This window comes from Oncorhynchus keta, unplaced genomic scaffold, assembly GCF_023373465.1.
Source record: "Oncorhynchus keta strain PuntledgeMale-10-30-2019 unplaced genomic scaffold, Oket_V2 Un_contig_2708_pilon_pilon, whole genome shotgun sequence".
Taxonomy (NCBI): Eukaryota; Metazoa; Chordata; class Actinopteri; order Salmoniformes; family Salmonidae; genus Oncorhynchus; species Oncorhynchus keta.
In genome coordinates, this window is record NW_026285334.1 from 100,001 (window position 1) to 115,531 (window position 15,531).

At 48.4% G+C, this 15,531-nt stretch overlaps 1 long non-coding RNA gene across 5 annotated transcripts; it reads left to right on the plus strand.

Annotated features, from left to right (window-relative positions):
• Window positions 1-7,835: 7,835 nt before the first annotated feature.
• LOC127922786 (uncharacterized) lies at window positions 7,836-10,323 on the plus strand. Of its 5 annotated transcripts, none has more exons than XR_008112356.1 (3): window positions 7,836-7,974; window positions 9,546-9,614; window positions 10,273-10,323. It is a non-coding gene; the product is annotated as an uncharacterized LOC127922786 (long non-coding RNA). The 5 variants fall into 5 exon arrangements; XR_008112355.1 differs by lacking the exon at window positions 10,273-10,323 and adding an exon at window positions 10,204-10,254; XR_008112358.1 differs by lacking the exon at window positions 10,273-10,323 and adding an exon at window positions 9,661-9,757 and having other exon boundaries at window positions 9,546-9,568.
• Window positions 10,324-15,531: the final 5,208 nt, after the last annotated feature.

Consider the following 15,531-nt stretch of genomic DNA (forward strand, 5'->3'; position numbering starts at 1 on the left):
TAAGTGGCCACATTTATGAATGGAATTACATTTGGATTAAATATTTACCATAAGAGTAAGTTGTGGGCATTGTCCCTTCACTATCCACAATGTACCATAAGAGTAAGTTGTGGGCATTGTCCCTTCACTATCCACAATGTACCATAAGAGTAAGTTGTGGGCATTGTCCCTTCACCATCCACAATGTACCATAAGAGTAAGTTGCAGGCATTGTCCCTTCACCACAATTTACCATAAGGGTAAGTTGCGGGCATTGTCCCTTCACCATCCACAATGTACCATAAGAGTAAGTTGTGGGCATTGTCCCTTCACTATCCACAATGTACCATAAGAGTAAGTTGTGGGCATTGTCCCTTCACCATCCACAATGTACCATAAGAGTAAGTTGCAGGCATTGTCCCTTCACCACAATTTACCATAAGAGTAAGTTGTGGGCATTGTCCCTTCACCATCCACAATGTACCATAAGAGTAAGTTGCGGGCATTGTCCCTTCACCATCCACAATGTACCATAAGAGTAAGTTGTGGGCATTGTCCCTTCACTATCCACAATGTACCATAAGAGTAAGTTGTGGGCATTGTCCCTTCACCATCCACAATGTACCATAAGAGTAAGTTGTGGGCATTGTCCCTTCACCATCCACAATGTACCATAAGAGTAAGTTGTGGGCATTGTCCCTTCACTATCCACAATGTACCATAAGAGTAAGTTGCGGGCATTGTCCCTTCACCATCCACAATGTACCATAAGAGTAAGTTGCGGGCATTGTCCCTTCACTATCCACAATGTACCATAAGAGTAAGTTGTGGGCATTGTCCCTTCACCATCCACAATGTACCATAAGAGTAAGTTGTGGGCATTGTCCGTTCACCATCCACAATGTACCATAAGAGTAAGTTGCGGGCATTGTCCCTTCACCATCCACAATGTACCATAAGAGTAAGTTGTGGGCATTGTCCCTTCACCATCCACAATGTACCATAAGAGTAAGTTGTGGGCATTGTCCCTTCACTATCCACAATGTACCATAAGAGTAAGTTGTGGGCATTGTCCCTTCACCATCCACAATGTACCATAAGAGTAAGTTGTGGGCATTGTCCCTTCACTATCCACAATGTACCATAAGAGTAAGTTGTGGGCATTGTCCCTTCACCATCCACAATGTACCATAAGAGTAAGTTGCGGGCATTGTCCCTTCACCATCCACAATGTACCATAAGAGTAAGTTGTGGGCATTGTCCCTTCACCACAATGTACCAAAAGAGTAAGTTGTGGGCATTGTCCCTTCACCATCCACAATGTACCATAAGAGTAAGTTGCGGGCATTGTCCCTTCACTATCCACAATGTACCATAAGAGTAAGTTGTGGGCATTGTCCCTTCACCACAATGTACCAAAAGAGTAAGTTGTGGGCATTGTCCCTTCACTATCCACAATGTACCATAAGAGTAAGTTGTGGGCATTGTCCCTTCACTATCCACAATGTACCATAAGAGTAAGTTGTGGGCATTGTCCCTTCACCATCCACAATGTACCATAAGAGTAAGTTGTGGGCATTGTCCCTTCACCACAATGTACCATAAGAGTAAGTTGTGGGCATTGTCCCTTCACCATCCACAATGTACCATAAGAGTAAGTTGCGGGCATTGTCCCTTCACCATCCACAATGTACCATATATAATAATATATGCCATTTAGCAGACGCTTTATCCAAAGTACTTACAGTCATGTGTGCATACATTCACAATGGGTGGTCCCGGGATAACCCACTACCCTGGCGTTATTGTCATGCTCTACCAACTGAGCTACAGAAGGACCATAAGAGTAAGTTGTGGGCATTGTCCCTTCACTATCCACAATGTACCATAAGAGTAAGTTGTGGGCATTGTCCCTTCACTATCCACAATGTACCATAAGAGTAAGTTGTGGGCATTGTCCCTTCACCATCCACAATGTACCATAAGAGTAAGTTGTGGGCATTGTCCCTTCACTATCCACAATGTACCATAAGAGTAAGTTGTGGGCATTGTCCCTTCACCACAATGTACCATAAGAGTAAGTTGTGGGCATTGTCCCTTCACTATCCACAATGTACCATAAGAGTAAGTTGCGGGCATTGTCCCTTCACTATCCACAATGTACCATAAGAGTAAGTTGCGGGCATTGTCCCTTCACCATCCACAATGTACCATAAGAGTAAGTTGTGGGCATTGTCCCTTCACCATCCACAATGTACCATAAGAGTAAGTTGTGGGCATTGTCCCTTCACCATCCACAATGTACCATAAGAGTAAGTTGTGGGCATTGTCCCTTCACCATCCACAATGTACCATAAGAGTAAGTTGTGGGCATTGTCCCTTCACTATCCACAATGTACCATAAGAGTAAGTTGTGGGCATTGTCCCTTCACCATCCACAATGTACCATAAGAGTAAGTTGTGGGCATTGTCCCTTCACTATCCACAATGTACCATAAGAGTAAGTTGTGGGCATTGTCCCTTCACCATCCACAATGTACCATAAGAGTAAGTTGTGGGCATTGTCCCTTCACCATCCACAATGTACCATAAGAGTAAGTTGTGGGCATTGTCCCTTCACCATCCACAATGTACCATAAGAGTAAGTTGTGGGCATTGTCCCTTCACTATCCACAATGTACCATAAGAGTAAGTTGTGGGCATTGTCCCTTCACCATCCACAATGTACCATAAGAGTAAGTTGTGGGCATTGTCCCTTCACTATCCACAATGTACCATAAGAGTAAGTTGTGGGCATTGTCCCTTCACCATCCACAATGTACCATAAGAGTAAGTTGTGGGCATTGTCCCTTCACCACCAACAATGTACCATAAGAGTAAGTTGCATGGATTGTCCCTTCACCACAATGTACCATAAGAGTAAGTTGCGGGCATTGTCCCTTCACTATCCACAATGTACCATAAGAGTAAGTTGCAGGCATTGTCCCTTCACCACAATTTACCATAAGGGTAAGTTGCGGGCATTGTCCCTTCACCATCCACAATGTACCATAAGAGTAAGTTGCGGGCATTGTCCCTTCACCACAATGTACCATAAGAGTAAGTTGTGGGCATTGTCCCTTCACCATCCACAATGTACCATAAGAGTAAGTTGTGGGCATTGTCCCTTCACTATCCACAATGTACCATAAGAGTAAGTTGTGGGCATTGTCCCTTCACTATCCACAATGTACCATAAGAGTAAGTTGCGGGCATTGTCCCTTCACCATCCACAATGTACCATAGAGTAAGTTGTGGGCATTCTCCCTTCACTATCCACAATGTACCATAAGAGTAAGTTGTGGGCATTGTCCCTTAGACTATCCACAATGTACCATAAGAGTAAGTTGTGGGCATTGTCCCTTCACCACAATGTACCATAAGAGTAAGTTGCGGGCATTGTCCCTTCACCATCCACAATGTACCATAAGAGTAAGTTGCGGGCATTGTCCCTTCACCACAATGTACCATAAGAGTAAGTTGTGGGCATTGTCCCTTCACCATCCACAATGTACCATAAGAGTAAGTTGCGGGCATTGTCCCTTCACCATCCACAATGTACCATAAGAGTAAGTTGTGGGCATTGTCCCTTCACTATCCACAATGTACCATAAGAGTAAGTTGTGGGCATTGTCCCTTCACCATCCACAATGTACCATAAGAGTAAGTTGTGGGCATTGTCCCTTCACCATCCACAATGTACCATAAGAGTAAGTTGTGGGCATTGTCCCTTCACTATCCACAATGTACCATAAGAGTAAGTTGCGGGCATTGTCCCTTCACCATCCACAATGTACCATAAGAGTAAGTTGTGGGCATTGTCCCTTCACTATCCACAATGTACCATAAGAGTAAGTTGTGGGCATTGTCCCTTCACCATCCACAATGTACCATAAGAGTAAGTTGCGGGCATTGTCCCTTCACCACAATGTACCATAAGAGTAAGTTGTGGGCATTGTCCCTTCACCATCCACAATGTACCATAAGAGTAAGTTGCGGGCATTGTCCCTTCACCACAATGTACCATAAGAGTAAGTTGTGGGCATTGTCCCTTCACCATCCACAATGTACCATAAGAGTAAGTTGCGGGCATTGTCCCTTCACCATCCACAATGTACCATAAGAGTAAGTTGTGGGCATTGTCCCTTCACTATCCACAATGTACCATAAGAGTAAGTTGTGGGCATTGTCCCTTCACCATCCACAATGTACCATAAGAGTAAGTTGCGGGCATTGTCCCTTCACCATCCACAATGTACCATAAGAGTAAGTTGTGGGCATTGTCCCTTCACTATCCACAATGTACCATAAGAGTAAGTTGCGGGCATTGTCCCTTCACCATCCACAATGTACCATAAGAGTAAGTTGTGGGCATTGTCCCTTCACTATCCACAATGTACCATAAGAGTAAGTTGTGGGCATTGTCCCTTCACCATCCACAATGTACCATAAGAGTAAGTTGTGGGCATTGTCCCTTCACCATCCACAATGTACCATAAGGGTAAGTTGCGGGCATTGTCCCTTCACCATCCACAATGTACCATAAGAGTAAGTTGTGGGCATTGTCCCTTCACCATCCACAATGTACCATAAGAGTAAGTTGTGGGCATTGTCCCTTCACTATCCACAATGTACCATAAGAGTAAGTTGTGGGCATTGTCCCTTCACTATCCACAATGTACCATAAGAGTAAGTTGTGGGCATTGTCCCTTCACCATCCACAATGTACCATAAGAGTAAGTTGTGGGCATTGTCCCTTCACCACAATGTACCATAAGAGTAAGTTGTGGGCATTGTCCCTTCACCACAATGTACCAAAAGAGTAAGTTGTGGGCATTGTCCCTTCACCATCCACAATGTACCATAAGAGTAAGTTGTGGGCATTGTCCCTTCACCACAATGTACCATAAGAGTAAGTTGTGGGCATTGTCCCTTCACCACAATGTACCATAAGAGTAAGTTGCGGGCATTGTCCCTTCACCATCCACAATGTACCATAAGAGTAAATTGCGGGCATTGTCCCTTCACCACAATGTACCATAAGAGTAAGTTGTGGGCATTGTCCCTTCACCATCCACAATGTACCATAAGAGTAAGTTGCGGGCATTGTCCCTTCACCATCCACAATGTACCATAAGAGTAAGTTGTGGGCATTGTCCCTTCACTATCCACAATGTACCATAAGAGTAAGTTGCGGGCATTGTCCCTTCACCATCCACAATGTACCATAGAGTAAGTTGTGGGCATTGTCCCTTCACTATCCACAATGTACCATAAGAGTAAGTTGTGGGCATTGTCCCTAGACTATCCACAATGTACCATAAGAGTAAGTTGTGGGCATTGTCCCTTCACCATCCACAATGTACCATAAGAGTAAGTTGTGGGCATTGTCCCTTCACTATCCACAATGTACCATAAGAGTAAGTTGTGGGCATTGTCCCTTCACCATCCACAATGTACCATAAGAGTAAGTTGTGGGCATTGTCCCTTCACTATCCACAATGTACCATAAGACTAAGTTGTGGGCATTGTCCCTTCACTATCCACAATGTACCACAAGAGTAAGTTGCGGGCATTGTCCCTTCACAATGTACCATAAGAGTAAGTTGTGGGCATTGTCCCTTCACTATCCACAATGTACCATAAGAGTAAGTTGCGGGCATTGTCCCTTCACCATCCACAATGTACCATAAGAGTAAGTTGTGGGCATTGTCCCTTCACCACAATGTACCATAAGAGTAAGTTGTGGGCATTGTCCCTTCACCACAATGTACCATAAGAGTAAGTTGTGGGCATTGTCCCTTCACCATCCACAATGTACCATAAGAGTAAGTTGTGGGCATTGTCCCATCACTATCCACAATGTACCATAAGAGTAAGTTGCGGGCATTGTCCCTTCACCATCCACAATGTACCATAGAGTAAGTTGTGGGCATAGTCCCTTCACTATCCACAATGTACCATAAGAGTAAGTTGTGGGCATTGTCCCTAGACTATCCACAATGTACCATAAGAGTAAGTTGTGGGCATTGTCCCTTCACCATCCACAATGTACCATAAGAGTAAGTTGTGGGCATTGTCCCTTCACTATCCACAATGTACCATAAGAGTAAGTTGTGGGCATTGTCCCTTCACCATCCACAATGTACCATAAGAGTAAGTTGTGGGCATTGTCCCTTCACTATCCACAATGTACCATAAGAGTAAGTTGTGGGCATTGTCCCTTCACCACAATGTACCACAAGAGTAAGTTGGGCATTGTCCCTTAACAATGTACCATAAGAGTAAGTTGTGGGCATTGTCCCTTCACTATCCACAATGTACCATAAGAGTAAGTTGTGGGCATTGTCCCTTCACTATCCACAATGTACCATAAGAGTAAGTTGCGGGCATTGTCCCTTCACCATCCACAATGTACCATAGAGTAAGTTGTGGGCATTGTCCCTTCACTATCCACAATGTACCATAAGAGTAAGTTGTGGGCATTGTCCCTTCACCATCCACAATGTACCATAAGAGTAAGTTGTGGGCATTGTCCCTTCACCATCCACAATGTACCATAAGAGTAAGTTGTGGGCATTGTCCCTTCACCACAATGTACCATAAGAGTAAGTTGTGGGCATTGTCCCTTCACCACAATGTACCATAAGAGTAAGTTGTGGGCATTGTCCCTTCACCACAATGTACCATAAGAGTAAGTTGTGGGCATTGTCCCTTCACCACAATGTACCAAAAGAGTAAGTTGTGGGCATTGTCCCTTCACCATCCACAATGTACCATAAGAGTAAGTTGTGGGCATTGTCCCTAGACTATCCACAATGTACCATAAGAGTAAGTTGCAGGCATTGTCCCTTCACCACAATGTACCATAAGAGTAAGTTGTGGGCATTGTCCCTTCACCATCCACAATGTACCATAAGAGTAAGTTGTGGGCATTGTCCCTAGACTAGTGTATCCACAATGTACCATAAGAGTAAGTTGTGGGCATTGTCCCTAGACTATCCACAATGTACCATAAGAGTAAGTTGTGGGCATTGTCCCTTCACCATCCACAATGTACCATAAGAGTAAGTTGCGGGCATTGTCCCTTCACCATCCACAATGTACCATAAGAGTAAGTTGTGGGCATTGTCCCTTCACTATCCACAATGTACCATAAGAGTAAGTTGCGGGCATTGTCCCTTCACCATCCACAATGTACCATAAGAGTAAGTTGTGGGCATTGTCCCTAGACTATCCACAATGTACCATAAGAGTAAGTTGCGGGCATTGTCCCTTCACCACAATGTACCATAAGAGTAAGTTGTGGGCATTGTCCCTTCACCACAATGTACCATAAGAGTAAGTTGCGGGCATTGTCCCTTCACTATCCACAATGTTTTCAACGGTGGCAGCTGTTGGTTTGCTGTGTGTTTAAAAACAAACATGTTTTAATAGTTGGACAATAACAGATACGGTCATCTTTTCAACCTCAGTTATACTCTAATATATATACAATATATATAATATGGTAGAGGTGGCAGAGCTCTGATGTAAACCGCATGTCCATAGAAGCATCTATAATATAGAAACAGACAACGTCACACCATCAGAGCTCATTTAACACTTTACAGACCCAACGAATAACAGAACAATAGGAAGGTTACAGTCATTAAGGGATGCTGTACTGTAGCCTACTGTACCCCTCGTCAACCAACTAGCTAGTGATAGGAAACCCAGTTCATAGACTACCTTCAGCGCCTATTGATGAAGGTACCATCTTCCAAGGGACTTTTGCTCGATCTGAACATGAACATCAATTGCTTGAGGTACCGAAACGTAGATTTCATATCAGCGAGAAATTATCTAAAACAAATAAAAGATTCCATTAATGCACACCTTTATAGGGTTAGTGTTCCCCATATCTACAGGTTAGTGTTCCCCATATCTACAGGTTAGTGTTCCCCATATCTACAGGTTAGTGTTCCCCATATCTCCAGGTTAGTGTTCCCCATATCTACAGGTTAGTGTTCCCCATATCTCCAGGTTAGTGTTCCCCATATCTCCAGGTTAGTGTTCCCCATATCTCCAGGTTAGTGTTCCCCATATCTACAGGTTAGTGTTCCCCATATCTCCAGGTTAGTGTTCCCCATATCTCCAGGTTAGTGTTCCCCATATCTACAGGTTAGTGTTCCCCATATCTCCAGGTTAGTGTTCCCCATATCTCCAGGTTAGTGTTCCCCATATCTCCAGGTTAGTGTTCCCCATATCTACAGGTTAGTGTTCCCCATATCTCCAGGTTAGTGTTCCCCATATCTCCAGGTTAGTGTTCCCCATATCTCCAGGTTAGTGTTCCCCATATCTACAGGTTAGTGATCCCCATATCTACAGGTTAGTGTTCCCCATATCTACAGGTTAGTGTTCCCCATATCTCCAGGTTAGTGTTCCCCATATCTCCAGGTTAGTGTTCCCCATATCTCCAGGTTAGTGTTCCCCATATCTCTGTGTTCCAGGTTAGTGTTCCCCATATCTCTGTGTTCCAGGTTAGTGTTCCCCATATCTACAGGTTAGTGTTCCCCATATCTCCAGGTTAGTGTTCCCATATCTCCAGGTTAGTGTTCCCCATATCTCCAGGTTAGTGTTCCCCATATCTACAGGTTAGTGTTCCCCATATCTACAGGTTAGTGATCCCCATATCTCCAGGTTAGTGTTCCCCATATCTACAGGTTAGTGTTCCCCATATCTACAGGTTAGTGTTCCCCATATCTACAGGTTAGTGTTCCCCATATCTCTGTGTTATGATAAACAGACAGAATACCAACCACCTGGGTGAATTACCTTCAGCACCCCTTTATAGGGTTAGTGTTCCCCATATCTACAGGTTAGTGTTCCCCATATCTCCAGGTTAGTGTTCCCCATATCTACAGGTTAGTGTTCCCCATATCTACAGGTTAGTGTTCCCCATATCTCCAGGTTAGTGTTCCCATATCTCCAGGTTAGTGTTCCCCATATCTACAGGTTAGTGTTCCCCATATCTACAGGTTAGTGTTCCCCATATCTCCAGGTTAGTGTTCCCCATATCTTCAGGTTAGTGTTCCCCATATCTACAGGTTAGTGTTCCCCATATCTCCAGGTTAGTGTTCCCCATATCTACAGGTTAGTGTTCCCCATATCTCCAGGTTAGTGTTCCCCATATCTCCAGGTTAGTGATCCCCATATCTACAGGTTAGTGTTCCCCATATCTACAGGTTAGTGATCCCCATATCTACAGGTTAGTGATCCCCATATCTCCAGGTTAGTGTTCCCCATATCTACAGGTTAGTGTTCCCCATATCTACAGGTTAGTGTTCCCCATATCTCTGTGTTATGATAAACAGACAGAATACCAACCACCTGGGTGAATTACCTTCAGCACCCCTTTATAGGGTTAGTGATCCCCATATCTCCAGGTTAGTGTTCCCCATATCTCCAGGTTAGTGTTCCCCACATCTCTGTGTTCCAGGTTAGTGTTCCCCATATCTCCAGGTTAGTGTTCCCCATATCTCCAGGTTAGTGATCCCCATATCTACAGGTTAGTGTTCCCCATATCTACAGGTTAGTGTTCCCCATATCTACAGGTTAGTGTTCCCCATATCTACAGGTTAGTGTTCCCCATATCTCCAGGTTAGTGTTCCCCATATCTACAGGTTAGTGTTCCCCATATCTACAGGTTAGTGTTCCCCATATCTACAGGTTAGTGTTCCCCATATCTACAGGTTAGTGTTCCCCATATCTCCAGGTTAGTGTTCCCCATATCTCTGTGTTCCAGGTTAGTGTTCCCCATATCTCCAGGTTAGTGTTCCCCATATCTCCAGGTTAGTGTTCCCCATATCTCCAGGTTAGTGTTCCCCATATCTCCAGGTTAGTGTTCCCCATATCTCTGTGTTCCAGGTTAGTGTTCCCCATATCTCCAGGTTAGTGTTCCCCATATCTCCAGGTTAGTGTTCCCCATATCTACAGGTTAGTGTTCCCCATATCTCCAGGTTAGTGTTCCCCATATCTCCAGGTTAGTGTTCCCCATATCTCCAGGTTAGTGTTCCCCATATCTCCAGGTTAGTGTTCCCCATATCTCCAGGTTAGTGTTCCCCATATCTCCAGGTTAGTGTTCCCCATATCTCCAGGTTAGTGTTCCCCATATCTCCAGGTTAGTGTTCCCCATATCTCCAGGTTAGTGTTCCCCATATCTACAGGTTAGTGTTCCCCATATCTACAGGTTAGTGTTCCCCATATCTCCAGGTTAGTGTTCCCCATATCTACAGGTTAGTGTTCCCCATATCTACAGGTTAGTGTTCCCCATATCTCCAGGTTAGTGTTCCCCATATCTACAGGTTAGTGTTCCCCATATCTCCAGGTTAGTGTTCCCCATATCTCCAGGTTAGTGTTCCCCATATCTCCAGGTTAGTGTTCCCCATATCTCCAGGTTAGTGTTCCCCATATCTCCAGGTTAGTGTTCCCCATATCTCCAGGTTAGTGTTCCCCATATCTCCAGGTTAGTGTTCCCCATATCTCCAGGTTAGTGTTCCCATATCTCCAGGTTAGTGTTCCCCATATCTCCAGGTTTGTCACGAGTCCGACCGAGGGTGTTTCCCCTTCCCGGGCGGTTGGCGCCGGCGGTCGTCGTCACCGGCCTATTAGCTGCCACTGATTGTTTTTCCTCTCCCTCCTTGTATGTTTAGTGGTAGCACCTGTTCATGATTAATCAGTTAATTAGTTTGTCTTTATTAGACAGCCGCCCGCCTGGTTGTTGTGCGGATTATTGCAGTGTAACCTTCGGCTCTGTTGTTAGAAGTACGTGTTAGTGCCTGGTCGTTACGTTTTCTGTTGTACATTCTCATTCCCTGTGTTTGGGGCCGTTACTATTGTGAGCACCCTGGGATGCGTTGGCGCTATTAAAGACGCACAGCTTTGCACTCACTGTCTCCTGCGTTTGACTCCACACACCTACGACACCTGAAGTGTTACAGAATCCCGCACCTAAATCAAATCGAATGGAGTCAGCAGGAGCAGCAGCCAACCCTCTCCCATCGATGGAGGAACGGGTTCTCCACCACACCACCATTCTCCATCGGATCGGATCCGCGATGGATCAAGTGATGGAGAGAATGGACCGATGGGAGAGGAGTGGTCTCCTCTCTCCACCTTCGGCACCCCGACTCCGGTCTCCCCATCACTGACTCCAGCACCCTTCGTCTGACGCTACCGAGGGCTTATGATGGAGCGGCGGCGGGTTGCCAAGGGTTTCTGCTTCAGCTGGAGCTATACCTGGCCACCGTTAGACCCACTCCCTCAGGAGCGGAGAGGGTGAGTGTCCTCATCTCCTGCCTCACGGGTCGTGCTCTGAGTGGGCGAACGCAGTCTGGAATGGCCCAGACTCAGCGCGGGAGCACTACCCAGAGTTTTCCTGCCGCTTCCGTGCCGTATTTGATCACCCTATAGACGGCCGAGCGGTGGGAGAACGACTTTTCATCTCAGGCAGGAGAGGAGGAGCGCCCAGGATTACGCGCTGGAGTTCCGGACCTTGGCAGCCGGATCTGGGTGGAACGACAGGGCCCTTATGGACCACTACAGGTGTGGTCTCCGAGAGGACGTCCGCCGGGAGTTAGCGTGTCGGGACACCACTCTGTCACTGGATCAGCTGATTGACATGTCCATTCGACTGGACACCTGCTGGCTGCCCGCGGGCGTTCAGAGAGGGTCCTGTGCGTTCCACCACCCAGCCCCTCCGCTCCCATTCCGATGGAGTTGGGAGGGGCTGCGCCGAGGGGTACCGGAGGAGGAGGCCTTCCCTGCACCAACTGTGGTCGGAGAGGACACACGTCTGATCGGTGCTGGGGGTCCGTCTGGGAGTAGAGATGGCAGGCGGAACGCCTCGGTCACCCCAGGTGAGTCAGCATCAGACTCACCCAGAATCCCTTGTTGGCCATATGTTTGTCTTAATCTCTTTCCTTCACTTTTTTCCCTCTTCCCAGCATAGGGCGCTAGTCGATTCAGGCGCAGCTGGGAACTTTATGGATCGCGGACTCGCCCTTAAGTTAGGGTTTCCGCTGGTGCCGATGGATTCTCCTTTCCCGTGCACTCCCTAGATAGCCGGCCATTAGGGTCAGGGATGGTCGGGGAGACCACGGTCCCACTGGACATGGTGACGCAGGGGAATCATAGGGAGCGTATCAGTTTTTTTATTATTGATTCGCCTGCGTTTCCAGTGGTGCTGGGGACTCCTGGCTGGCCCGGCACAATCCTAAAATTTCGTGGAGACAAGGGGTTCTCCAGGGGTGGTCAGAGGAGTGTTCTGGAAGGTGTTTGGGAGTTTCCATCGGTGCCACGTCGGTGGAGAGTCCAGACCAGGGTTCCACGGTGTGCATTCCCCGAGTATGCCGATTTGGCAATCGCTTTCAGTAAAGTGAAAGCGACTAAATTACCACCTTATCGACCGGGGGAAGGGATTGTACGATAGATCTCCAGGTAGACGCTGCGCTTCCCAAGAGTCATGTGTACCCGCTGTCCCAGGAGGAGACGTTGGCAATGGAGACATATGTCACGGAGTCGCTGGGACAGGGTACATTCGGCCCTCCATTTCACCCGTCTCCTCGAGTTTCTTTTTGTGAGGAAAAAGGAGGGAGGTTTGCGTCCGTGTATCGATTATAGAGGTCTAAACGCCATCACAGTGGGGTATAGTTACCTCTACCTCTCATCGCTACGGCGGTGGAATCGTTCCACGGAGCGCAGTTCTTCACAAAACTGGATCTCAGGAGCGCGTATAGTCTGGTGCGTATTCGGAAGGGAGACGAGTGGAAAACCGCATTTAGTACTACATCCGGCCACTATGAGTACCTCGTCATGCCGTATGGGTTAAAGAATGCTCCAGCCGTTTTCCAATCCTTTGTAGACGAGATTCTCAGGGACCTGTGCGGTCAGGGGGTGGTTGTTTATATCGATGACATTCTGATCTACTCGGCCACTCACACCGCGCATGTGTCTCTGGTGCGCAAAGTGCTTGGAAGACTGCTGAGCATGACCTATACGTCAAGGCTGAGAAATGCGTGTTCTCTAAACGAGCCGTCTCTTTTCTGGGATATCGCATTTCCACCTCGGGGTGGTGATGGAGGGTGACCGCATTAGGGCCGTGCGTAATTGGCCGACTCCAACCACGGTAAAGGAGGTGCAGCGGTTTTTGGGTTTTGCCAACTACTACCGGAGGTTTATCCGGGTTTTGGCCAGATAGCGGCTCCCATTACCTCACTGCTGGGGGCCCGGTGCGATTGCAGTGGTCAGCACAGGCGGACAGGGCATTCAACAAGTTGAAGGCGCTGTTCACTGATGCGCCCGTGTTGGCGCATCCGGATCCTCTCTAGCATTCATAGTGGAGGTGGACGCGTCCGAGGCTGGGGTGGGTGCCGTGCTATCACAGCGCTCGGGTACGCCACCAAAACTCCGCCCTGCGCTTTCTTCTCAAGGAAGCTCAGCCCAGCGGAGCGTAACTATGATGTGGGGGACCGGGAGTTGCTGGCGGTGGTTAGAGCTCTGAAGGTGTGGAGACACTGGCTTGAGGGGGCTAAGCACCCTTTTCTCATCTGGACCGACCACCAGAATCTGAGTATATTCGGGCTGCAAGGAGACTTAACCCACGTCAGGCAAGGTGGGCCATATTCTTCACCCGGTTCCGGTTTACTTTGTCTTATAGACCGGGCTCCCAGAACGTGAAGGCTGACGCACTGTCCCGCCTTTACGACACCGAGGATGGGTCCACCGAACCTACTCCCATCCTTCCCGCCTCTAAGCTGGTAGCCCCAGTGGTATGGGAGGTGGACTCGGACATCGAGCGGGCGTTACGGGCTGAACCCGCGCCTCCTCAGTGTCCAGCGGGGCGAGGGTACGTGCCGCTTGATGTTCGGGACAAGCTGATTCGGTGGGCTCACGTCCTACCCTCCTCGGGTCACCCTGGGGTGACGAGGACAGTGGGGAGCCTTCAGGGGAGGTATTGGTGGCCTACGTTGGTTAAGGACGTTAAGGGTTATGTCTCCTCTTGCTCAGTGTGCGCTCAGAGTAAGGCTCCTAGGCACCTTCCTAGAGGGAAGCTACAACCCCTCCCCGTTCCACAGCGGCCATGGTCACATCTGTCCATAGATTTCCTGACCGATCTTCCGCCGTCTCAGGGAACACCGCGGTTCTAGTGATTGTGGATCGGTTTTCTAAGTCCTGCCGTCTCCTCCCGTTGCCCGGTATCCCTACAGCCCTGCAGACTGCGGAAGCATTATTTACCCATGTCTTTCGGCACTACGGGGTGCCGGAGGACATCGTTTGATCGGGGCCCCCAATTCACGCCTCGGGTATGGAGAGCGTTCATGGAACGCTTTGGGGTCTCTGTCAGCCTGACCTCCGGTTATCACCCCGAGAGTAATGGGCAGGTGGAGAGATTGAACCAGGAGGTGGGTAGGTTTCTGCGGTCGTATTGCCAGGATCGGCCAGGGGAGTGGGCACGATACATTCCCTGGGCTGAAATGGCTCAGAACTCACTACGCCACTCCTCTACTAACGTGTCCCCTTTTCAGTGTGTTGGGATACCAGCCGGTCCTGGCACCATGGCATCCGAGCCAGACCGAGGCTCCTGCGGTGGAGGAATGGGTACAGCGCTCCAAGGAGACCTGAGGGCCGTCCAGGAGTCTCTACGACAAGCGAGTGGACGGCAGAAGAGGAGTGCTGACCGCCACCGCAGTGAGGCCCCGTGTTTGTACCGGGGGACAGGGTCTGGCTCTCGACCCGAAACCTACCTCTCCGCTTGCCCTGCCGGAAGCTGGGTCCGCAGTGTGTAGGGCCCTTTAAAGTCCTGAGGAGAATAAACGAGGTGTGTTATCGATTACAACTCCCTTCCTATTATCGAATTAACCCCTCGTTTCATGTGTCTCTCCTCAGGCCGGTGGTAGCTGGTCCCCTGCAGGACAGTGAGGTACCGGAGGTCCCTCCCCCTCTGGACATCGAGGGGACCCCGCGTACACGATCCGGGCCATTCTGGACTCAAGACGCCGGGTGAGGGGCCTGCAGTACCTCGTGGACTGGGAGGGGTACGGTCCGGAGGAGAGGTGCTGGGTACCGTGAGGGACATCTTGGATCCATCCATGTTGAGGGATTTCCATCGCCTCCATCCGGATCGCCCTGCACCTCGTCCCCTCCGGGGCGACCTCGAGGCCGGTGTCGGCGCGCTGCGGGAGCCGCGCGTCAGGAGGGGGTACTGTCGAGTCCGACCGAGGGTGTTTCCCCTTCCCGGGCGGTTGGCGCCGGCGGTCGTCGCCACCGGCCTATTAGCTGCCACTGATTGTTTTTCCTCTCCCTCCTTGTATGTTTAGTGGTAGCACCTGTTCATGATTAATCAGTTAATTAGTTTGTCTTTATTAGACAGCCGCCCGCCTGGTTGTTGTGCGGGATTATTGCAGTGTAACCTTCGGCTCTGTTGTTAGAAGTACGTGTTAGTGCCTGGTCGTTACGTTTTCTGTTGTACAT